The 25,525-nt window shown below is 49.3% G+C and overlaps 1 protein-coding gene and 1 long non-coding RNA gene across 2 annotated transcripts in view; one reads left to right on the top strand and one right to left on the bottom strand.

Annotated features, from left to right (window-relative positions):
* The window catches only part of LOC141978972 (uncharacterized), a 31,844-nt gene extending 21,221 nt beyond the window's left edge, over positions 1 to 10,623 (bottom strand). Inside the window, exon 1 of the mRNA XM_074941405.1 lies at positions 10,429 to 10,623. The gene's annotated coding sequence lies outside the window, so the exon portion shown is untranslated. The remainder of the gene's footprint in view (positions 1 to 10,428) is intronic.
* Positions 10,624 to 13,891: 3,268 nt separating this feature from the next.
* Positions 13,892 to 21,962, top strand: LOC141978998 (uncharacterized). The gene is made up of 3 exons (XR_012636459.1): positions 13,892 to 14,027; positions 20,750 to 20,843; positions 21,730 to 21,962. It is a non-coding gene; the product is annotated as an uncharacterized LOC141978998 (long non-coding RNA).
* Positions 21,963 to 25,525: the final 3,563 nt, after the last annotated feature.

A 25,525-nucleotide genomic window follows, 5' to 3' on the forward strand; every position in this document is an offset into this window, starting at 1 on the left:
AACTGAAGAGTAGAAGCCCTGAAGCACATTGAAACAGGGATCTGTCTGCAAACTCCAAAGCCATGTGTCAAAAAGCTTGCAATAAGGTCTTCATCCTACAAAACACCGAACACCACACCTAGTGCTTCCTACTTCTGAGTCAATGGGAGTACTCTGAAGATCCGGAACTATACCAGATAGCAAAGATCTGGCCTTAATGGTTTCCAATACCTCTCCCCAAACAAATTCTAAAACGTAATGCAAATAACTTTTCTGGAATCCAACTCTAATTGAAAGGCCAAACAAATAAATAGCATCCATGGTCAAGTTCTTCCAGTTTTAACTATTTACCATGTATTGATTAGTAAACATAGGATTTTTTAAAAAAATCATTAAGATCACAGTTTTGAGATACCTACAACACTCCAAAAGAATTATGTTGTTACAAGAACCCTGGTCTTTCTTATCTTAAGCCATTAACACCCATGTAAACTTTGTTTGAAATGTTACCATACCAATGTTATGAGCTAGGCCTAGCCACATGCTTTTGCTCCAATATTCATTCACTAAAGCCCCACTCCTGCAAACGCCTAATGCACGGATGCCCTCCAGAGGCATAACTGTTTGCAGGATCAGTATCTAAGAGAGAGTAAATAGCATGAAAGCAGCTTCTTAAAGCCACAACAATCAAAATAAAATCACAGATGTATTTCTTTTAACCTTGGATTGCTGTAATTTATCATCAGATCACTACAACAGAAAGATCAAAGTGTTTTTTCAGTTTGTTCAGTGTGTGGACTTGACAGCAGTTTAGAGCCTGATCCTGCACTTATGAAGACCTCACTGCAACCTAATCTGCAGTCTGCACTCTTTAAAAATACTCTCATAACCGCCTCAGAACTCTAGGAGGATAGATTAATAACACGTATCTACAAAAGCAGCCTAAATGCTTTACAATAAAAAAAGCACCAACATAAGTCAGATTCGCAAAAAGAAAAGGAGTACTTGTGGCACCTTAGAGACTAACCAATTTATTTGAGCATAAGCTTTCGTGAGCTACAGCTCACTTCATCGGATGCATTCGTGCATGTAGCTCACAAAAGCTTATGCTCAAATAAATTGGTTAGTCTCTAAGGTGCCACAAGTACTCCTTTTCTTTTTGCGAATACAGACTAACACGGCTGTTACTCTGAAATAAGTCAGATTCTGCATTAAGATCTGCTAATGCAGAATCCCTCAGCCCTCTTTACCTCTCTGCTCTGGATCTGTCTCCCTCCAGTCAAACTAAATCTTTTCCCAGTCTTTCTAACATCTCCTAGCAGATGTCCACCAGCTGTCAACAGAAACTCAACATGGCCCAAAGCAAGCTCTTCATCTTTCCCTGCTGATACCAGGTGAAAAATATTTTGGTTTAGAACCGCAGAGGATTCACTGTTTTGTGTTTGCTCTATAATTCTAACAGGTGAAAATAGCGGGGGTGCCACATTATTCCTTCCCCATCAGATTATTCCTGGCATATTTCAGATCTTGTAATTATATCAATAATCAGGTGGTAATTAATACCAGCTCCTCACCCCAGACTCAGTTACCTTAACAACAAGTAAAGGAAAGATGTGCTTGGATTGACCTTGCTCTGATGCATTAATCGGACAATGGAGTTTCCCCAGCACCCCACCTCCCATGTATCTACATCCCCTGCATGCTCCAAAATGCCAGCAACCTGCCCAAAATCTTGGCACCCCAAACCTCTGTGCAGCCTGCTCCCTCAGCCCAGCCTGGGGCTGGGGGAGTCTCCTGTTTCTCCCTGGCACCGGCAGCCCAACTGGGGCTGCTGAGAGAGTCCAACTCTCTCCTCTCCCTGCCACTGCAGCCCGGCTGGAAGTTGGGACACCTCAAACTCCCGACCCCCACATCACCTCACTCACCCCCTATTCCCCCCACCTACCCCTATTTCCCCCATCACCTCACCTTCTTCCGCATCCTCTCCATGGTCCAGAAGGCACCTAATTAGTGGAGCCACATTTGTGCAGCTCCACTTATTAGGTATGCAGCCCTTCATTCCCATGTGCGTGGCCGCCCAGGTGCGCACTTTAGAGGGAACTATGGTCATCACTCCTCACTAGTCAGCTGGTAAGGTAACGCAACGCTCAAGAGACCAGCCTTGCTTCCTCCCAAACTATCAATGGAAAACCATCGGGGCACCACCAATCACCTGAAACCGGGTTGGGCAAGGGAAGATGGTGAAGCTGAAGGTAACAAAAATTTAATCATCTGAAATCCAAAATATGAATAATTTAAAGGCACATGTTACACGTGTATGGGGTGGAGGGGCAGGCCAGAGTATACAGGGGAGGGGGCCTGTTTGGAGGAGGGGCAGAGCTAGGGCATGGCTGGAGCAGGGGCAGGGGGCCCATCTGGAAGAAGCAGTGAGGGCCCAGCTCAGTGTGCAGCTCAGGCTACATCACCAAGGTGGCATGTGCCATATCATATGCTGCTGCCTGTAATACATGTATGAAGCAGCCGAGGACAGGAGACAGCTACTGGCTCCTACAGAGCTAAGAGAGGGCTGGAGGGGAAGCCGAGCTGGAACTGGTGGCAGCAGGAGGAGGTGGCAGAGAGAGAGACATTTGAAACCATGACTGTTATTCCCATTACACCGTAACAAAAAGTATGGGGGGGGGGAGGGCAGCACTACTGAATCACCCAGCACCTACGTGGAGAGAGCACTGGACAGAGACTATTCCTGGCTCTGCCACAGGCCTGCTGGGTGACCTTGGGTAAGTCATTGCACTTCTCTGTGCACCTGATTGCAAACTTGTGTGAAACCCACAACTGCCTATAGGGCTGCTAACTCCTCCAGCCAACATTGCTCTGCGCAAAAAGCTAGGAAATTCACTAACAAAAAACTTTATGAATGTAGGATTTAAAGTTGCCCAGAGCTGTTTGGTGCCCCTCCAAAAGAGAGATCAGCAAAACTCAAACTTGTAATAATCAGGAAATGCAGAGATAAGGTACTCACCAATGTAACCCTAAATCTGACTGATGTGAGCAATGACCCAATACTCCCACAACACACCTATGCAAACCCAACCATTGCAGATAGGGCCTATCACTAAAGTACTAGGGAAAACGACAACCATGGCACAGAATCAAGCCCCTAATCTTTGCTAAGATGGAATTTGGTTTTAGGTGAGCTGCGCTGTACAGGCCTGGGCCCATGAAACCCTGCTGGGGCTCTCACTGAGCATGCACAATAACAGCTGCTGAAACTGGAAAAAGGCTAGTGTAGTGCCCATCTTTAAAAAAGGGAAAAAGGAGGATCCGGGGAACTGCAGGCCAGTCAGCCTCACCTCAGTCCCTGGAAAAATCATGGAGCAGGTCCTCAAGGAATCAATTCTGAAGCACTTAGAGGAGAGGAAAGCGATCAGGAACAGTCAGCATGGATTCACCAAGGGCAAGTCATGCCTGACTAATCTAATTGCCTTCTATGATGAGATAACTGGCTCTGTGGATGAGGGGAAAGCAGTGGATGTGTTATTCCCTGACTTTAGCAAAGCTTTTCATACGGTCTCCCACAGTATTCTTGCCAGCAAGTTAAAGAAGTATGGGCTGGACGAATGGACTATAAGGTGGACAGAAAGCTGGCTAGATCGTTGGGCTCAACGGGTAGTGATCACTGGCTCCATATCTAGTTGGCAGCCAGTATCAAGCGGAGTGCCCCTAGGGTCAGTCCTGGGACTGGTTTTGTTCAATATCTTCATTAATGATCTGGAGGATGGTGTGGATTGCAACCTCAGCAAGTTTGCAGACGACACTAAACTGGGAGGAGAGGTAGATATGCTGGAGGGTAGGGATAGGATACAGAGGGCCCTAGACAAATTAGAGGATTGGGCCAAAAGAAATCTGATGAGGTTCAACAAGGACAAGTGGAGAGTCCTGCACTTAGGACGGAAGAATCCCATGCACCGCTACAGACTAGGGACCGAATGGCTAGGCAGCAGTTCTGCAGAAAAGGACTTAGGGGTTACAGAGGATGAGAAGCTGGATATGAGTCAACAGTGTGCCCTCGTTGCCAAGAAGGCCAATGGCATTTTGGGGTGTATAAGTAGGGGCACTGCCAGCAGATCGAGGGACATGATCGTTCCCCTCTATTCGACACTGGTGAGGCCTCATCTGGAGTACTGTGTCCAGTTTTGGGCCCCACACTACAAGAAGGATGTGGAAAAATTGGAAAACGTCCAGCGGAGGGCAACAAAAATGATTAGGGGACTGGAACACATGACTTATGAGGAGAGGCTGAGGGAACTAGGATTGTTTAGTCTGCGGAAAAGAAGAATGAGGGGGGATTTGATAGCTGCTTTCAACTACCTGAAATGGGGTTCCAAAGAGAATGGATCTAGACTGTTCTCAGTGGTAGCAGATGACAGAACAAGGAGTAATGGTCTCAAGTTGCAGCGGGGGAGGTTTAGGTTGGATATTAGGAAAAACTTTTTCACTAGGAGGGTGGTGAAGCCCTGGAATGCGTTACCTAGGGAGGTGGTGGAATCTCCTTCCTTTGAGGTTTTTAAGGTCAGGCTTCACAAAGCCCTGGCTGGGATGATTTAGTTGGGGACTGATCCTGCTTTGAGCAGGGGGTTTGACTAGATGACCTCCTGAGGTCTCTTCCAACCCTGATATTCTATGATTCCCCACTTTCTATAGCAGCACCTTTAAAAACAGGCCAGGGAAATATGTAAATTCTTTGAAGTACATTCCAGAAGCTGCTGAGCATGGACAAGTTGAAATGAAACCAAAGTTCTGCCTCTCCAAGGACCTGGCCCAAGCGCAAAATTATAGACACTTCCCAGAAATCTGAAATGGCCACGTCATAATTGATAGAATGGTATTTCTCTATTTACTTCTGGGAATTACCAATAAAAGAAACAACCCAGTGAAAGTGATACATGAAATCTTTCCCTCAGGGTGTCTTTACAAATTGGTGTAATCTCATCTGGAACTTTATGCAGTAAAATGCCTTATTTATAGTCCTATGGCGATAGCCTGGTGTCACTAAAGGGCAGAATTAAGCTTGGGTGCCTTAGCTATGAATTTCCATTCTCTAGCATATTGCAATTGCTGTTAAGTGGGATCGGCAAAATTCATTTTGTCTATTTCTTTCTTTAATTTCAATAGATATCAATATTTATTTAAGCCCTTTTTTCAATGTTTACAATTTCAATGTTCAGAGCTGTGGGAAGTTATGGGGGTTGTCAGACAACAATTTTTAATTACAGTAAATGTTGAGATTCCAAAAGCCAAATCTTTATAACTGTTCAAACAGAAATAGTCAACGTCAAATGCAAAATATACAGTGTAAATATCCTTTAGTCAAACTCAACTTTCTCCAGAGACATTTCTGTATATTACCTATATACATATTTTTTCATTTGTGTGTGTACAGTGAAATCAACATTTACTGGAATTTATTAATAAAAATCCAGTGCTTTCAAGCATAATTTTAAGTAATGAAGTTCTTGAATTCTTTCACTTCCTAGACTGTAAAGCTTGCTTTGAGGATAATTACAGCCTCCCTGTGATGTATTTGACTCTCAGTACCATAACCCCATTGTGATGTAGCTCCTGTCTGGGAGCTCTGCTCAGGCCAGTGGCATTATGATCAGAAGGTGACACTCTGAAAACATGAGCAGACACACATGGGGGAGGGTGGAGGATGAGGTAACATGGAGGCTACCAGGGTTGAACATGGCCCTACAGAGTGTGGGGAGAAAACTCCCTCTCAGCCTCTCCTCTCTCCCACCTCCCAGAGTCAGTAACTCTGATAAATTGTTCCCTGAAATCTAAATACCCCCAGTATGTGAGACAGTGATTAACGCAGGTGCCTTAGGGACTGCAGCGTCAACCCCCTGCCTGGACGAGGGGGATGAAAAACTGCAGTAGAAAGGGGTTCGGCTGGGAGAGGGCACAGCTGATGTGGGACTGGGAGCTGAGTTGACCAGGAGGCCAGAACTCATGGGGCGTTGGGACAAGAAGTCAACAGGACTGGGTAGAGGCACTTCTGTGTATTTTCCCCATTAACCATCCTGCCATTTACTTAATTTAGAAACTTTTTGTTCACATTTAAACACATTGGAGCTAAGCTGTGTTGATGCATTTCCACTTACAGTGGTACAGTTTTACTTAGGTGCTTAATCAGATGCTTATGCAACACAAATCAGTCAATAATTAGTGTGCTTTCATTAATTAACTTGACTGTATGCTGTGCATTGCTTTTAAAAAAAGATGGTGTGAGCAAGTGTCAAAATTTCAGGCATTAAGAAATGGAAATTAGTGTCAGTTCATTTCTCATGCGTTTATCTCGTAATTTTAATTTCAGTATAGAATCAGTATTAATACCATGTTGTTTTAATAGCATTAGGGTTTACATGTATAATGTTCGCAAGATTTCATTGGATATTGACCTTTTATTTTGAGATTGTGGACCATTCTGGTCTCCCATGTTTAAGAAAGGTGAATTCAAAGTGGAACAGGTGCAGAGAAGGGCTACTAGGATGATCTGAGGAATGGAAAATGTGCCTTATGAGAGGAGACTCAAACAGCTTGGCTTGTTTAGCCTAACCAAAAGAAGGCCGAAGAGAGATAGGATTGCTATCTATAAATACATCAGAGGAAAAACACCAGGGACGGAGAGGAGTTTAGGTTAAGCACCAGTGCTGGCACTGGAACAAATGGATATTGGCCATCAATAAGTTTTGGCTTGAAATTAGGCAAAGGTTTCTAACCATCAGAGTGAAGTTTTGGAACAGCCTCCCAAGGGAAGCAGTGGGGGCAAAAAACCTAACTGGCTTCAAGACTGAGCTCGATACCTTTCTGGAGGGATTGGTATGATGGAACTGCCTACAATGGCATGTAGTCAATCCCCAGAGCTAAGGTAGTTCAGCTCTGGAATAGTCTTACAAGGGTGGCTGTGGAATATCTTTCCCTGGAAGTTTCCAAGAACAGGCAGGACAAACCTCTGTCAGAGATAATCTACATATACTTGGTTCTGCCTCAGCAGAGAGAGCACCGGACTTGATAACTTCTTGAGGTCTTTTCCAGCCCTACATTTCTATGATGCTATGCAATATATACATCTAAAACACAACATACAGAAAAATCCCCACCACAACATAATGTCAGGCAATTCAGAAAAACAACAACAAAAAACTACACTCCACAGCATAAAATGACACAACACAAAGGAGAGGAAAGCCACACAAGGCAAACTAACACACCCTAAAGTACACAATGGAAAAGAGCTCGACTCAAACCAACACAACACAGGCACCAAACAAGCTGAGGCAAAACAATACACCATAACACTATGCAACACAACATGGTGCATCACATTTCCAAATGGCACCCTGCAAAACAGCTCAGCATAGAACACGACACAGCACAAGACAGAATTATTTCAATGTAGGTCTGGAAGGGATCTTGAGAGGTCATCTACTCAAGTCTCCTGTGATGAGGAAGGACCAAGTATCACTAGATCAGGGGTGGGCAAACTTTTTGGCCCGAGGGCCACATCAGGGTTGCACAACTGTACAGAGGGCCCACTTGTTACTGCCCCCCTCAGAACTCCCAACCCATCCAACCCCCCCTGCTCCTTGACCCCTGACCACCCCCTCCCAGGACCCCACCCCCATCCATCCCCCCCCTGCTCCCTGTCCCCTGACTGCCCTGATCCCCTCCACATCCCCGCCCCCCGACAGACTCCCACGCCTATCCAACATTCCCCGTCCCCCGACCGCCCCCCCAAGAACCTCCGCCCCATCCAACCACACCCTGCTCCCTGTCCCCTCACTGCCCCCCAGAACCCCCTGCCCTTTATTCAACCCCCTGCTCCCCACCCCCTTACCATACCACTCAGAGCAGCTGGAGCTCATAGCCCCACCGCCTGGCCAGAGCCAGCCACACCACCATGCTGCCCGGCAGGAGCACTGGTGGCGCGGCAAACTGAGGCTGTGGTGAATGGGGGACAGCATGGGAGGGGCCAGGGGCTATCCTTCCTGGCCAGGAGCTCAAGGGCTGGGCAGGACAGTCCCACAGGTCGTACTTTGCCCACCTCTGCCCTCGACAGGTGTACCTCTAACCTGATCTTAAAAACCTCCAATGAAGGAAATGCCACAGCCTCCCTTGGAAGCCAATGCAATACAAACACAGGCCACAACAACGCTGTACACACACAAGCTGGGCTTGTGGTTAAGGGGAGACACAAGAATTCAAACAATCTGGGTTCAGATCCCAGTTTTGCCCCAAACTCTCAATGCAAACTTGAGCAAATTACTTCAGCTCTCTGAGCTTCAGTTTCCCCATTTGTAAAATGGAGAGTAGCCTCCCACCATTTGCCTATTTAGCCTTTGAGGTTTTTGCGGCAAGGACTCTCTGTCACTGTGGGCATGTCTACACTGCAGTTAGACACCGGCGGCTGGCCGTGCCCGCTGACATGGGCTCACACGGCTCAGGCTGTGGGGCTGTTTAATTGTGGTGTAAATGTTCTGGCCTGGGATGCAGCCCAAGGTCTGGCACCCTCCCACCTCGCAGGGTCCTACAGCCTGGCTCCAGCCCGGGCCCAGACATCTACACTGGAATTAAACAGCCCCTTTGCCCGAGCCCTGTGAGCCTGAGTCAGCTGGCATGGGCCAGCTGAAGGGTTTTAATGGCAGTGTAGACATACCCTTGGTGTCTGTTCAGCACCTGTCACAATGGGGACCCTTCTCTTGGTCAGTGTCTGTGCAGAGCCCTGCACAACATGGGGCCTGACCTCAGTCGGGGGCTCTGCAACTCCCTGCATTACAGGATCCCCGATTTTGTTTGGGGTCCCTGCAGCACCTGGCAAAATATGGGGGCAGGATCTCTGTCAGGGTCTGTACAGTGCCCAGTGGTGGGGCATGATCTTGGTTGGAGGTTAGTGCAGTGCCGGGCCCAATGGGGACACAGGTCTCAGTGGAGGTCTCTGAAGTGCCCAGCACAATGGAGGCAGCAATCTGGGCAGCAGTCGTACGCTGCCTGGCACAAGGGGGACCATGATCTTGGTCCAGGTCTCAGTGCACAATGTGGGGCCTGATGTCAGTTGGGGTCTCTACAGTGCCCAGCACAACAGGGGCACAGATCTCAGCTGGGGTCTCCACAGCACCTGTCACAACAGTGGGGTCTGACCTCTGTTGGGGTCTCTGCAGTGCCTGGCAGAACAGGGACCCAGATCTCAGTCCGGGTCACTGTAGCACCCGGCACAACAAGGTCCCTGCTCTCTGTAGGGGTCTGTGCAGTGGCTGGCATAACAAGTGCCCTAAACTTGGTCAGGGTTTGTGCAGTGCCCGACATACTGGGGGACCTGATCTCAGGCAAGGCCTGAGCCACGCTCAGTATGATAAGAGCCCTGATCTCAGTCAGACACCTGGAGAGAAAAGCGGAAAGATTTTCAAGAATTTAATATCTGAATTTCAGAACTGAGGAAAAAATGGGGCACAAACGAAATATTTGCGAATACAAGAGAGAAGCACCAACATCTGGGGAGATTTTATGTCACCGTTCAACAGTTCAAGAGAAAGGAGGGGAGATTTGAGGGGATTATACAGCGATATTCAATCAACAACAGAGTGGGATGGACTCTTCTTGCCTCACACTCACATGGCCGGCAGGGAGCCCTGGGTGATGTGGCTTTCACAGGGGAAAGGAGCGGGGCTGGAGCGAGAAGGTCACTGGCTGTGGGGAGGGGCTGGCAGTGGGGTCTGGGAACATGACTAGCAGGTGGAGGGGGGCGGGGGGACACTGCTGGGTTGGGCAGGGTGGGGGAGGGGAAGTAGCGGGGGCTGGGAAACCGGGAACTGGGCCGTCTCCATGGGGGGGGCACTGGTTCCTCCCTCCCCTTCCTGGCCCCCCCAGCCCAGCCCAGCGGTGTCCCTGTCTCGGGCTCTGCCCGCCTCTGCCCGTTTCAGAATCACCCCGGGGAACGATTCCCCCCTAAAGCGGGACAAGTCACTGCAGGTAAAATGGGGGGACCCCCCCAACGCTGAGATTTGAACTGGCCACGGGCGAAGTGGGGAGGAAACGGGGTCCGGGGGGGGGCAGAGCCCGTCTCGGGGAGGGGGGGACGGGGGGGGGTCGCCCGGGCTGCTGCTCGTCGCTGCCGGGAGAGAAAGGGGGCAGGACGGGAGCGGGGGGCCCCGGGGGGGGCAGCGGTAAATCCGAGGGGATCTCAGCCCCCCCTTTCCCTCCCCGCCCCTCGGGGGGCCCCGGCTCTTCTCCCCCCCCCCCGGCCATGCCCGGGCTGCGCCGACATTTTCCCCCCGCCCCTGTCCCCAGGTCCCCCCCCCCGCGCCCGGCCCCACGCAGGGACCCCGGGGGGGCTGGTCCCCCCCCGGACACTGGGGCAGAGTCACCGCCCGGCCCCGGGGCTCGCTCCGGTACCTGGAGACTGCAGCTCCGCAGCGGGGCGGGCGGAGCCCCGGGCTGCCGGACCCTAAAGCCTGGGGGGACCCCCCGGGCCCGGCGCCCTGGGAAATGCAGCCTGTGTGAGGCCGGCCCCACCCCCGCCCGATGTGCGCATGCGCAGAGCCGGGAGGCAAGACGGGGTAGAGACAAGCGCTCCAGCGGCACAAACCCCTCGTCCGGGAGAGGCTCCAACGGCCCCGCACGAGCCAGGCAGAGCCGCAGCGCCCCGCGCGCGTTCGGAGCCCGCCTCCTTAGCCCCTCCGCCTCACGTCACTTCCGCTGCCGGGAGAGTCAGAAACTACATCTCCCAACCTGCCCCGGGGGGCGCTTCCGCCCTCCCTAGCGCAGGTAAGGGAGGGTCCCGGGGTCAGCCTGACTGCTCCCCGCGCCCCAGACAGCCCGGCTCCGCCTTGCGGGGCCCCCATTGCCGCGGCCCCGGGCGGGAGCCCGAGAGAGACCGTCCCCTGCCGGGCCGCGCGGCACGGGGCTGGGCCGGGTCGGCGGGAGGGAGCAATTCCTGACCCTCCCTCCCGCCCGCTTTTCAGATTTTGCCCCATTTTCTCTCTCGTTCGCCAGTGTTCGTTTAGCAATCTCAGATTTGGGATATTTTCCCACCCGTTTGACCCGCAGCAAATTGTCTTTCTTTCTGTGGGAAGTTGTCCTGAATCATTCCCCAAATGAGAAGGGGCTCAATGAGTGCAGCTTGCAGAGCCCTGAGACCCAGCTGGCTCTGGGGTGGGGTGGGGTGGCCATTGTCTGTCAGCAACAGGGCAAGGAAGGGGGGACAGAAGGAGGGAAAAAACCCACTGGAGACTGTCCAGCCCAAGGTTACACAGTCCTGGCTACTGCTGCCCCCAACTGCCCAACGCAGCTCCCCCCAGCCGCCAGTCACCTGCCTGCCCCTGCTGCTGCCTCCTCCCCGCTGCCAGGGAGTTTCCCTGCTCCATACTCCCCTCACCTACCCTCTTAAAGTACCTCCCCAAAGGGCTCCCTGCTGCCCATGTGAATGGTGTGGGGGGAAATTATTACTGTCCATTTATTGAACTTCCATATCCAATCCCAGCACACTGTCCAACTACTCTCACTTAGTATAAAATCTCTTCAGATCTGGGTGCTTTTCTCTCATTATCAAATATTTCTTTTTAGATTTATTTCTTCCCCAATTCTCCAAGATAGATCTAAAATATCCTGTGTGCAGTGCTGTAGTAGCCGTGGTGGTCCAAGGATATTAGAGGCTGCCCCCCTGATTTATCTACAAATGTTCGGTGTTATTCTCCATCCCATTCCTTATGAATCTGAACGTGTTAGCTTTTTTGCTGGCAGCTGTGCATTGAGTGGAGCTTCTCATTGATCTGTCTACAGCAACATGCAGATCCCTTTCTTGAGTTGTGTAGCCAATAATATGTTCTGCTGACGCCACTAGGTGTAATGCATGTTCATAGGGGTTTCTCCCCTCTTCCTTATTTGTATTTCCTCTCCCTACTAATGTTGGGGTGTCCTGCTCCTATAGGTTTGTGTATTAATGATCTTATGATCTTGGGGTCAAATGTGTCAATTCGGTGCCGTGGCACTCCTGTGGTCAGACATCTGTGAATGTTCTATCGAAAAGCTGGTGTTAGCTCATGTTCCTCTGGTTGGCTGATGTCTTTATGGACGAAATTCCCCCTTAGACACTCTTGTTTCCAGTTCTCCAAACCTTAGGGGTGACTGTTAGGCCATTTATCTGTGTCAGAGTTCATAGGCCTCAAGCCTTTTGCTAACTGCTCAAGCCAATATCATACAGGATACAGGCCTGTAGGTTCCTGGCATTATTGCTGCATAAAATAAATGCTAAAAAGCTGGATCTATGGGCTACATTTGATAGTTAATTTACCCCACAGTGTATAAGTAGCTGCAGTTTTTCTCTCCAATGTGCATTGCTTTGCATTTAGAAAGACAAGGTGGGTGAGGTAATATCTTTTATTGGACCCACTTCACTTGGTGAGAGAGACAAATCTCTGAGCTACACGCAGATGTCATCTTCAGGAGAGTGGCCTAAAAATTTGCCCTCCTTTCTCTCTAGCTATCTATTTCTAATTTAATATTCCATGAGATTTTTCCATGTCTCACTAATAAAAAAATATTAACATAAAATATCCTCAATTTTGACCTTTTCTCCAATTTTTCAATATACTTAGAAAAGTTTTGCCGATGTTTCCCATTTTCTCTCCATTTGTCAAATAACAATATGAAATTCACTCTCATTTTACCTCCTTACCTACTATTGACGATCGATATAAAATCCCTCACATTTTCCACTTTCCTTTCTAGTTTGTGAAAGTCGATCAAAATTCTCCAGATTTCCACCCTTTTCTCTTCCATGTTAAGTCATTAATGTCAGCTGTCAGATTTTGTCTTTTTCCATGTAATTATCAAATGTCTGTTTAAAAAAAACATCTTGTGTTTGGAGACGTTCCCATGTTTAGCTGCAGCAAGTTCTCCTGTTTTGGAGGAATTTGTTGCCTTAGTCATTCTCCATCCTGCCGGTTGCAGGGAGTTAAAGGGTCAACTTTCTCCTCTCATTTGAGACTCATTTCTTTCCCCCTTTATCTTCATTAAAATGTTTGCTGATGAAAATGACTTGCCCCATATTTAATACACATCAAAGCCAGAGGCCTCCCCCTCTTTCAGGGAATGGTATCTCCCAGCTGCTCACAGAACAGTTGGCTGGACCCTTTTCTTTTCCTTGGGGGGCACAGGACGAGGGCTCAGTCTGTGCCTGGCTCCTTGCTGCCCAGGCTGTACCCAGAGTGGCTGAGAATCTCCATGCTACTCTGTTAGCCCCTCACCATGTTCACCAGCAGTATCCCAAACGCCCATGACGAATGGTCTCCATGAGGGATGGTTTCATCCAGTGCTGAGAGGTAGTCGTCTCTGGAGTGGGTCCCTATTGGCCATTATCTGCCAGTCACTGGGCATGGAAATTTAAAAAAAAAATTGGCTTCTCTGTGCCATCCATTCTCCTCTTAAAGAAGCATCGCCCAGGGCTCCCCACACCTGTGTGAATGGGTGGCAGGGGCTGCTGATAACTTTCTATCCATTTATCAATTACTGATATGAAATCACGACAGGCTTTGCTTCTCTCCCAATTTTCAAAACTAGAGGAACTCCAGGTTTTGGAGGCAAACCTGTTGCTGTGAATCCCTTTCAGAAGACGGGGGTGAGGGAGGAGGAAAGGACTCTGGCCTCATCCCTCCTGAGCCGTGTTTCTGGTTTCACTCAGACCAGTGTTAATCGAGAGACACTTCAAGAAAGAACATGCAGTGACTCCAGATTAATGTGGGGGCAAATAAAATCAGGATATGTCCCAATAAGGGGAAGGGGTTTCAGTTGTTGCTAAAGGAGGCGGGGAAAGTCCTCAGTCTCTGTTTGACTTTGTGTCTCTCTCTTCTCAGGATGTTAGGGTTGAGCTTCCTGGGTCAGACGCTGCTGCCTGCATTGTGATCTGGGAGCCCAGTCTGAGCAGCTGCTGCTCCCCCGGTGGGGTCTGGGCTTGGGAGTGAGTTGGAGTGAAGCTTCCTCTGTGCCCAGGCAAGGTGAGGACTTTCTCCAGCTGTAATTAGCTCCATGCGCCAGCCCTAGGCTCTGCCCACACCAAGCATCTGAGCCAGATACTCCAGGTGATTGATAGAGACCTCAGGGAACGTGCTGGGTATGAAAGTGACTCTGCACAAATAGCCCCTCCTCACCCCACATCTCTCCTCCCCTTAGGAATTGCAGGAGCCGATCCAGCCATAGGAGAGCAGAGCGAACACCCAGGAATGGCTGTCATTCTGCCAGAGGGGGAGGGCCAGGAGATGGGAAACGCAAGGAGAAAAGGGAAAGAGAGATTGATAGGGGCAGTGGCAGATTTTGTTACTGGGAGGGTTTCAAAATGTCTCGATTTACTGCTAGTGGGGTGGGCCGGGACAGTGGTGTAATAAAATGACTAGACATTTCCTCAGAATAGAACATAGAACTGTAGGGCTGGAATGAACCATGAGAGGTCATCTAGTCCAGCCCTCCAACGTTGAGGTGTTTGCCCAACTTGTCCTTAAAAACCTCCAATGATGGATAAATACCGGAGAGGGAGAGGAATTATTTAAGCTCAGTACCAATGTGGACACAAGAACAAATGGATATAAACTGGCCACCAGGAAGTTTAGACTTGAAATTAGACAAAGGTTTCTAACCATCAGAGGAGTGAAGTTTTGGAATAGCCTTCCAAGGGAAGCAGTGGGGGCAAAAGATCTATCTGGCTTTAAGATTAAGCTCGATAAGTTTATGGAGGAGATTGTATGATGGGATAACATGATTTTGGTAATTAATTGATCTTTAAATATTCATGGTAAATAGGCCTAATGGCCTGTGATGGGATGTTAGATGGGGTGGGATCTGAGTTACCCAGGAAAGAATTTTCTGTAGTATCTGGCTGTTGAATCTTGTCCATATGCTCAGGGTTTAGCTGATCGCCATATTTGGGGTTGGGAAGGAATTTTCCTCCAGGGCAGATTGAAGAGGCCCTGGAGCTTTTTCGCCTTCCTCTGTAGCATGGGGCACGGGTCACTTGTTGGAGGATTCTCTGCTCCTTGAAGTCTTTAAACCACAATTTGAGGACTTCAATAGCTCAGACATAGGTGAGAGGTTTTTCGCAGGAGTGGGTGGATGAGATTCTGTGACCTGCATTGTGCAGGAGGTCAGACTAGATGATCATAATGGTCCCTTCTGACCTTAGTATCTATGAATCTATGATGATTTCACAACCTCCCTTGGTAACCTATTCCAGTACTGAACTAGCCTTCATCACAACTCAGTCACAGGGCTGGCTCAGATTCAGTTTGTGATCCACTATAACCTCCAGATCCTTTTGAGTAGTACTGCCCCCACCTTTTCTCAGATTTTTGAACATGGATATAAAATGTTTGCAAATGTTGCCCAATTCCTCTCTATTCATTTATCAAATATTGATGTGAAATACACACAGATTTTACCTCATATCAACAACTGATATAAAATCCCTATGATTTTCCACTTTCCTCTCTATAATTTGCAAAATGGATCCAAAATCCCTCCAATTTGCACCCTTTCTCTTTCATTTCTGAACATTGATCTCAAAACTCAGGTTTTGCCTCTTTCTGTGTTATCAGATGTCAATTAGAAATCCTGCTGGGTTTGGGGCTGTTCCCCATGTTTCTAAATCCCAGCAACTTCTCCTTCCTTGGAGGGAACCTGTGGCCCTGAGTCGTTCTTCATCCTGGAGGTTGCAGGGGGTTAAATTGCCCAGTGATCATCTTTCCCCTCCCCTTTGAGAATCATTTGTTCCCCACTGTATCTCTGTTAAAAGGTTTGCCGATGAAAGAGACCAGCCACATATTTAATACACATCAAAGCCAGAGGCCTCCCCCTGTCTGGGGGATCAGTGGTTCCCAGCTGGTACCAAGAGAGTTGGTTGGACCCTTTTCTTTTCTCCAGCTGGCACAGGATGAGGAGGTCACTCTGGGTGCAGCGTGGGTCTAGAAGTATCCCACATAGCGTGACAAATGGTCTCTGTAAGAGGTTGCTTCCCGCCATGCTAAGATGTAGCCACCTCTGGGGTGGATGCATGGTGGCCATTATTTGCTAGTGACAGGGCATGGAAATTTCTTATCTATTTTGCAAAAAGAAAAGGAGTATTTAGAGACTAAGGTGCCACAAGTACTCCTTTTCTTTTTGCTGATACAGACTAACACGGCTGCCACTCTGTTACCTATTTTGGCCCTCCATGCCTTCCATTCTCCTGTTAAAGAAGCATCCCCAAGGGCTCCCTTTGCCTGTGTGACTGGCCAGCAAGGGGTGGTGATAACTTTCTATCCATTTATCAGACACTGTGAGGTAACACTGTTGCTGGGAGGTGGGTGGGGGATGCATGTCTGTGTGGGGAGATTGCAGCTGGAGCTGAAGGGGCATTGTGGAAGGGGGAGGCCTCTGGGTGACTGGGCAGGGGGTACCCTAGTCAGGTTGGTGGGTTCTGGAGGTTTGAGGTTTCGGGGGGTGGTTCTGATGTGTCCAGTGCTAAGGCTATGCGTCCTGGGGGTGGGTATTGCTGGGAGCCTGTTGGCTGCAGAACAGCGGGGGTGGGCGTTTCTTTGGGGGTGGGGCAGGGGGTTAGAGGGTACCTGGTGCTGTGCCAGGGGCTCTGTCTGGGATTCACCTGCTGGCTCCTGGGATCGTTGCCATGCCCAGTGCACAGAGCTGGGAGGGGGGGAGGATGCCAGGCAAATGGGGTGAGGGGTCCTGCTGTAAAGCATCAGGGGATCCCAGGCAAATGGCATGGCAGATCCTGCTGAAGGGCAGGTGGGGATCCTAGGCAGGCAGTTGGAGACTGAGTTCCCAGCAGTCCCTGGCTGTTGGGGGCTCTTGGTGGAGGGAACCCTTTGGGATTCTCAGACTGGCAATTAAGGTCTGGTGGGGCTCTGAGCGGTATTTGGGGTCCCTGGCCAGGGACTCTGGGGGCTGGGTCCCAGGGAATATCTGGTGAGACCCTGGCTGGGGGTCTGGGTACTGGGGAGCTGTCTGGGGGCTGCTACTAACCATGCTCCTTCTCCCTGATCAGCTTGTGCCAGAATCCTAGCTCCAAGTATTGCCCGACGTTCCCCGGCCATGCCCAGTCACAGTGACAACTTTCTATCCACTTATCAAACACAGAGTTTGCTTTTCTCCTCTCTTGAAAACTGCAGGAACTTCCGGTACTGTTGCGAAAATTCATACCCCTAGTCCTTGTCCTAGATCTGGGGGGTGAGGGAGGTGGGAAGGGGGTTAGCACTGCCACACAATGATCTCTTCCACAGCATTCTGGACTCATTTTTTCTGAATTCTGGTTTCATTGAGACCATTGTTAATCCAGAGTCCCTGTGTGGAAAGACAAGGAGTGACTCCAGATGAACAGTGGGGCAAATGAGATTAGCAAGTCTCCCTGTGAGGACGTGCTCTCATTAGCTGCTCTCCCCAGAGAGCTAAAGGAGGGAAGGCTGCTGAAACGCTCTGTCCCTCTCTGCTTATGATATTGGGGTTCAGCTTCCTGGATCAGATGCTGCAGCCTCTATTGTGATCTGGGAGACCAGGCTTAGCAGCTGCTGCCCATTCATTTCATTGGGTGATTCCTAGTCCTTGTGTTATGAGAAGGAGTAAATAACACTTCCTTCTTTACTTTCTCCACACCTGTCATGATTTGATAGACCTCTCTCATATGCCCCCTTCATCTCTTTTCCTAGCTGAAAAGTTCCAGTCTTTTTCATCTCTCCTCATACAGAAGCTGTTTCATACTCCTAGTTTTGTGTTTGTTTGTTTTGTTTTTTGGCCCTTCTCTGAACGTTTTCCAATTCCAATATATCTTTTTTGAGATGGGGTGACCATGTCTGCACACAGTGTTCAAGATGTGGGCGTACCATGGACTTGTATAGAGGCAAAATGATATTTTCTGACTTATTATCCATCCCTTTCTTAATGATTCCCAACATTCTGTTCGCTTTTTGACTGCCTCTGCACATTGAGTGGATGTTTTCAGAGAACTATCCACAGTGACTCCAAGATCCCTCTCTTCAGTGGAAACAGCTAATATAGACCCCATCATCTGAGTTGGGATTATGTTTTCCAATGGGCTGTAATATGTGCTATCCTGACATCTAGGACTGCTGAGATCCTGCATTCAGTAATATCCCTGCCCTTCCTGTTCCCTTTCTCCACTGAACCCCACCAGCCAATGCTTACTGTTCACAACTTCCCCAGAACTCTCTCATTGTCTTTGGACCTCTCTGTCAGCAAGAAGCAGTGCCAGGGCAAGTTGCCCTCTATCTGGAGTCTTCAATTTCTGGGACATGGATTTACTTTCTCTGTGTTTTAGGAGACTCTTTGAAACTGAGTGTCTGTGATATGAACCACAGTACAATCTGGACTTTTGAACAGCTGTTTCCCCTCAGTTCCCCAAGCTGGGGTGCCTTTTACACTGCTTTACTGTGAGAACAGCCACTCCTGGGCAGTTAACACACAGTCTCCAGCATATAACTCGCTCCCAGCTACACAGTATTGAGTAGTGCTAGTCAGCCACTCACAAATTACCGTGCACCACAGGAGAACCCCAGAAAATTCTCTTTTTCCAGACTTCCCCCAGAAATGTGCATCTTGCACTGTCCAGCACACTACTGAACAACACAAGCTTATATGAAGTCTGTCATTTCATCAGTGAAAAATGACATGCACCAGCCTTGTTATCCCAAATGGAGTTTCCAACACACTTTAATCCAAACACACTGGTTAGATAAAATGATAAAACAAGATTGTTAACTACTGAAAAAAAGATTTTAAGTGACTACAGGTAACGAGGCATAAAAGTCAGAATTGTTTACAAAAGGAATGCAAGATAAAACACAAACTAACATCTAACTTAACAAGGTAAAACGGATTCAAAGCAAATGTTTTTCTCACCATATGCTGAGACAGGCTGACTTTTCTTTCAGCCAGGACTCCCCCTAACCCACCCCTGGCACCCAAGTTCAGTTCTTCAGGCGTTGTCATGAGCAGAGGGAAAGGGGGGAGAGAGAGTCTCAAGCATTTTCCTCCCCTCTTTTTATAATTCAGTCCTTTGGACTAGAAACAACTTCAGTTCTCAGTTGAGTCATGGTGACAGGCTGTCGTAGATATGAGCTTCAAGTGGTCCCTGTGATGGAATGTAAATGTCTTCTTCACACCTTCCCCTTGTTGGAGAATGGCTATTTGACCAGCTGTTTGCCTTGCTGTCTCTGAGGAACTGGTCTGTGGGTGTTCTCCAGTGTAACCCTTCTGCCAGGCCAAGTTGATAGCAGCAAGGGCCGGGTTCAGTACACAGGGGTTCCCTCTCATCAAAGCAAATACAAAACTGGCTCGAGCCCCCACCCAGTGACCTGGGAAAATCTTACACACCCCCTGGGCGCCTCAAAGAGGCAATACTTCCCCTCTCGCAAGCACGGAGTCTCGGTGTAGTAGAGAATCTTTAATAACATGAGGTAAACGACATCAGCATTAAATTGGGAAAACACCACAACTAGTGTTCATTAACCAAACCATGAGCAAAGACCCACCCCAGAAAAGTGGGCCACATCCTTTCCCTCGGGTTCTTGAGTCCCAGAACCCAAATGTCTCTTGAGTCCAGCAATCCTCAAATCACGCAAAATCCAAAAAGTCCAGCCCCAGAGTTCAAAAGTTCATCTGCAGAGTGTTACTCCCCAGTCTGGCTAAAATGTGCCTGTGTGTGGGGGAAAGAGATAAGGGGTACCTTGCGTGTCCTGAAGCTGACTGCCCCACAGGGCTCTGCTCTGCTACGCTGTCTCACGAACGGCTCCGCTCCACCACGATCGGCTCCGCTCTGCTCAGCTCGCCGTCTCACAAACGGCTCCGCTCCACCACGACCGGCTCCCTCTGCACAGCTCGCCGTCTCACGAACAGCACCACTGCACTCTAGATCTTCCGGCTCCCCACTACTTGACACAGTGCTCAGTGATTTCAGCTCTTAGTGATTTCAGCTCATAGTAGTGGGGGCCTTAGTGCTGGTGCACCATAAGGCCAAAGTGAATGCAGCATAGTACCTGTAGCAAGACTCTTAATAGACCCAAAATTAGCTCTGACATTCCACAGTGGAGAGAGACAGAGGTGCAATTGGTGCTTCAGGCCCTCACAAAGGGGCCCACACCACCAGGTACTAATACCTGTCTCAAGTCTCTCTCCCTTCACAGAGTTTTGGAACCCATGTCCCTTGCCTAGCGAGTGCTACTAAGTTGATGGTGAGTCCCTCCATCATAACAAAAGGCCAAGTACAGTTCCAAGCACAGTTCCCATAATCAGGGTAATAACAATTTACTCTTCCCGCCCCAATAACAAAGACACTGGGGATCCCACAACAGCCAAAGTGACCATTTGGGCAGTTATGGCCTCATTCTAGGCGGGGTGGGTGTGCCTATGCAAATTGAGATCAGCCCCTGAAGTTCTTTTCCACTACTTGCCACACCTCACCACCAGATGTCAGGGGGGAGCCCATCCTGACTCTGCTTACACCAGCATTGTAACTTTTTCAGTAATATCATACAGTAAAACCTCATAACTTTACATACAGTGTTGCTACACATTTTAACAGGAGGATAATAGTCAGTAGATTATGCATTTTCAAATGATACCTCACAAGCCAGAATATGTACAAAATTGGTCATAATTTTCTAGAAGAGTGAACATAGGGGTACAGACTGACACAGTCTCTGTCTATGTGTGTTCCCAGCAGGTATTTCAATCCCTCATAAGCAGAGTGTTTGGCATCTTCAAGGACCTGTGGAGCTGGTCCTGGTTTACTAAGTGTGACACCGTATGGAATTGTGAGACACTTTATTATTATTATTATTATTTTATTTTTATTATTAATACCAATATGATAAAATTGCAATGAATCGCACTAGATATGCCATGTAAGGTGTCAGTGAAAATGTTATGATTTTCCAAGTATTATAATTTTGTTTCTATGTTTGTATCACCTTTGTATGGTGAATTATAGAAATGTAGGGTATATATGTATTTCCAGACTTGTGCAGCATTTCTGGGTGACACACCCAGACATATTGGCATCAGTACTGCCTAGCCTGTTCGATGGCCCATCCAGGGTCATCATCTGTACAATGAACCCATGGAAAGGACTAATGGGAAATATCTGTTGAGTCAGCAAAACATACAGGGTTATGCCTGTTTACTGAGAATTCCAAGGCTTTTCCATGCCATGTGCTGTGAAGCTTGTGTTTGGGACACAGGAAGTACAAGCCACATGGCAAAAGGAATATAAAGGGCAGGTGAATCAACTCCCTTTTGTCTTCAATCCCTCTTCCTACCTCTGGAGCAACTTTTCTACAAACTAAAGCCTTGAACAAAGGACTAAATGACCCATCCAAGCTGTGGCTGTGTTCCAGATGGACTTTCAAGCCAGAAACTCACCAGTACTGCTAAGAACCTGATATATAGATTTATGAATGTATCTGACTGCTTTCCCATTTAACAGCTCCCTTCTTCTTTGTTTCTTTTATAATAAACCTTTAGTTTAGATGCTAAAGGATTGGCAGGCAGCATCGTATTTTGTGTAAGATCCAAACCTATACTGACCTGGTAATGTGGCTGACCCTTTGGGGTCAGAAGAACGTTTTGTCTATTTGCGCAGAGTTTTTAAATAACCTCTTGTAGGATTCATACAAGGTTTATGTGCTTGGCAACATTCAGGGCACACCCGGAGTGTTGTGCTGGACCTGTGCACACACAGCTCCTCTCAAGGGCATCAACCTTGGAATCTCGCCAAGATGACATGAACTGTGGGAAGCCTCTCAGGACTGGGCTCAAGGCCCGAGAGCAAGGAATGCGGTAGATAGAAATTGGTAAATAAGAATGTTAAACAAAGCCAGTGTATTCCTTTTATCTGTTGGAGAATGTAATGCGCGGGGGGAGAGAGAGAATAAAGGGGAAGGTGGAAAGCTGACAGGCAGAAGCCTGTTAGCAGAGACCAGCTTGCTTGCTTGCTAGAAGCTGTGTCCTGTCTTGTCATTGAACCGCCACAACTGGCGCCCAAACGTGGGGCCCTCAGCACTCACCTCGCCCGGCAAGGGTTTCAGACGCGTCACTCATCCGCTTCGTGGATCCCGGTGAGTATTTTTCGTTGTGGTAAGTATGGGAAGCTCCCTCTCTGCTTTGCAAGTGCAACACCGCAATGAGCTACAGTATTTGCTGCGTAAGGCTCAGCATGACTGCCCCACTCTAGAACTCACTCTCCTGCTACAGGAGGTGAGTGCCCAATGCCCGTGGTACCCTGAAGCCGGAACCCTTAAGCTAGCGGACTGGGAGCGGTTGGGCCAGACATTGCACAAAGAGCCTCGGGCGCCCGTGCAGGCTTTACATGCCTGGCACCTCTGCCGCGACGCGATACAGCGTGTCGCCTCAGACAGGCCCTCCCTCGCGAGGCTGGTGATCTCGCCACGCCCGTCGGCTCCTGCAGCCACCCCCCCTCCTACCGAGGCGACACACCGTGTCGCCTCGGAAAGACCCTCTCCCGCGCCAACAGAGGGGCTGCCAATCTCGCCACCCCCGTCCGCTCCTGCAACCATCCCTCCCCCTGCTTCGCCCCCAGTTCCTCTATTACCACCACCTCCCTGGCCTTCCCCACCGGAGCCGGTGTGTGATCACCATCCCCACATGGGGCCCCATGCTCCGGGGCCCCCCGGGGGGTCGTCCGCGTTTGCTCAGGGGCTTTCGCTGGTGCAACAAATGGTTCACGCAGCGAAGACTCGCTCAGATATTACAGCAGAGGAGCTGGCTGATCTGGTCTCAGCTTGTCCGGTGACCTGGCAGGATGATGGCCAGGGCAGTTTGCCCTACTTGGTGATCTGGGAGGTAAAGAAAGCGATTCGCGAGTTCAGCCTGACTAGCACGTATGTACGTGGTCTCATTGAAGGGCTAGGTACCGGGTACACCCTGATCCCTGAAGATTGGAAGATGCTGTTGTGCATGATGCTGACGCCCAGCCAGTATGTTATTTGGCTTAGTGAGTATCGGCAGATGGCGGAACGCCAAGCCCAGGTATATAGAGAGCAAGGTGTCATTTATGAGCAGTTGGCAGGGGAGGGCCAGTTTGCTACCGTTCAGATGCAGTCTCAACTCCCTCAGGCCGTCTTCCCCATTATTTCCACCTGCACCCAGCATGCTTTCCGGAAGGTCCCGGATTCAGGCAAGCCTACCAAAAGCTTTGCCAGTATCCGTCAGGGTGCATCAGAGTCCTTTATGGATTTTACCAACAAATTGCAGGAGGCTATCCTCCGACAGGTGGATAACCCTGCGGCAGCTCAGGAGATCCTGTTAAAAATGGCGGTTGAAAATGCAAACGAGGATTGCCGCCGTGCTCTCCAGGCTGCACAAGCCTCTGGAATTCTAGAGCTGTCGGACATGCTGCGGGCGTGCCAAAACATCGGCACACAAGCACATAAAGCTGGGGTTATGGCCGCCGCCCTGCGGAAAAGCGGGAAGGAGGGGAAGCATTGTTACCGCTGTGGTAAGGAGGGTCACTTTCAGCGGGAGTGCCGCTTATCGACGGCGCCCGCCCGCCCCTCAAAGAAGTGCCCCAAGTGTCGGAAGGGCTATCACTGGGCTAATCAGTGTCGTAGCGGGTCGGGAAACCGCACGACGGGTCCCCCCCGAACCCAGGGCCAAACGGGGGTGTTTCCCACTCAGACAACTGTTCCTCTGCCTTACAATCCATAGACTCCATGAGGGCGGCGACTGCCGGAAGTGCAGGGCTTGATTTGATTATGCAGGAGGACACTGATTTTCAGTTGCCGGGGGAGGTTTGCGCCATACCTACACAGGTGACGGGACCTCTCCCTGCCGGATTTGTGGGTCTGGTTCTCCCTCACTCACACGCTGGGAAACAGGGTTTTTTTTGTCATCCCAGGGGTCATTGACGCCGATTACACCGGCGTTATTAAGGTTCAGGTGTGGACCCATCTTCCGCAGGCGCTCCCGCGTGGACGGTCAATTGCACAATTGATTTTAGTCCCCTATCAGGTGCCAGCCGCAGAGGATCGAGCCCGGGCGGGAACGGCTTTGGATCGACGCTGTCTCAGTCGCCGCCTCACGACACGTCCTCTCCACTTGTTGCTCTAACAATGTCGGTCCGCCCCTCGAAACCTCAGTTAACACTTCTCTTAAATAATGTTCCTTTTTCAGGGCTGGTGGACACTGGAGCTGACGTTACAGTGATTCGTGATCCGGAGTGGCCGGTCAGCTGGCCAACAGTTCCTTCTAAAGAGTTGTGGGGGATCGGGGGTAGCAAACCCGGGTGCCAAAGTTTGTCTTGGGTCACGGTTTCTAAACCAGGAGGCCGTGCCCTTGCTACGATCCGCCCTTTTGTGCTCCCTGTCCACCTCAATATTTGGGGCCGTGACTTACTTGTAAAGCTGGACACCACCCTCGATATTAATATATAATGGCCCTAAATCCTCCCTCACCCACCTTGCCATCCGCATTACCATTGGTATGGCAATCCTTAGAGGATTGACCAGTGGCCCCTCCCTCTAGAAAAGCTGAAAGTGCTTCATTCACTTGTACAACAATATTTGCATGCACAGCGCTTGGAGAGCTTTACTAGTCCTTGGAACTAGCTGCTGTTATTTTGGCCTTTCAATTTTTTGCTGATTGTCCCTTTAATTTGATCGTGGACACGCATTATGTTTATCAGGTAATTGATCATTTACCCCTTGCCCTCATCACCCCTCAGGTCGATGCGGACCTTCTTCGCCTGTTTTTGTCCTTATAGTATCTTATCACCACTTGTAATTTCCCTTATTTTGTTGCTCATATTCGCAGTCATACCCCTCTGCCTAGGCTACTCACTGAAGGCAATGCGCGCGCCGATCACGCGTTACGTGGTCAGGTAAATTCCCTTTTTTCTGACCCCACTGAAAGCCATTCCTTTTTTCATCAGTCTGCCTCTGTCTTGGCCCGACAGTTTCACATTCCTGCTGATCATCCACGTTCTATTGTTCGTTCCTGCCCCCTCTGTGCCACTGCTGCCCCTACCTTTTCTTATGCCGTTAACCCCAGAGGTGCCGCAGCGAATCAGCTGTGGCAAATGGATGTCACTCGTGTGCCACAATTCCGCCCCTATTCGTTTTTACATGTTTCCATTGATACCTATTCGGGATTCCTCTGGGCGACCCCACAGCGTGGGGAAGCCACTCCCAAAGTTATTCACCATTTGCTAGCCTGTTTTGCTGTTATGGGTCACTCGAGCCAGATAAAAATGGATAATGCCCCAGCCTATTGCTCCACAGCCCTCTCCACCTTTTGTGCCTAATGGGACGTCCGTCTCAAACACGGGATCCCTTATAATTCCACGGGCCAAGCCATTGTTGAACGTGCAAATCGCACGCTAAAAACCTTGCTCGACAAACAATTAAAACAAGGGGAGTTGCGTCTCCGAACCTTAGGAGACATTCAGCAACAAATGCATATCCTTTTGTTTACTTTAAAT

The sequence above is a fragment of the Natator depressus genome, chromosome 28 (assembly GCF_965152275.1).
Source record: "Natator depressus isolate rNatDep1 chromosome 28, rNatDep2.hap1, whole genome shotgun sequence".
Lineage (NCBI taxonomy): Eukaryota > Metazoa > Chordata > Testudines > Cheloniidae > Natator > Natator depressus.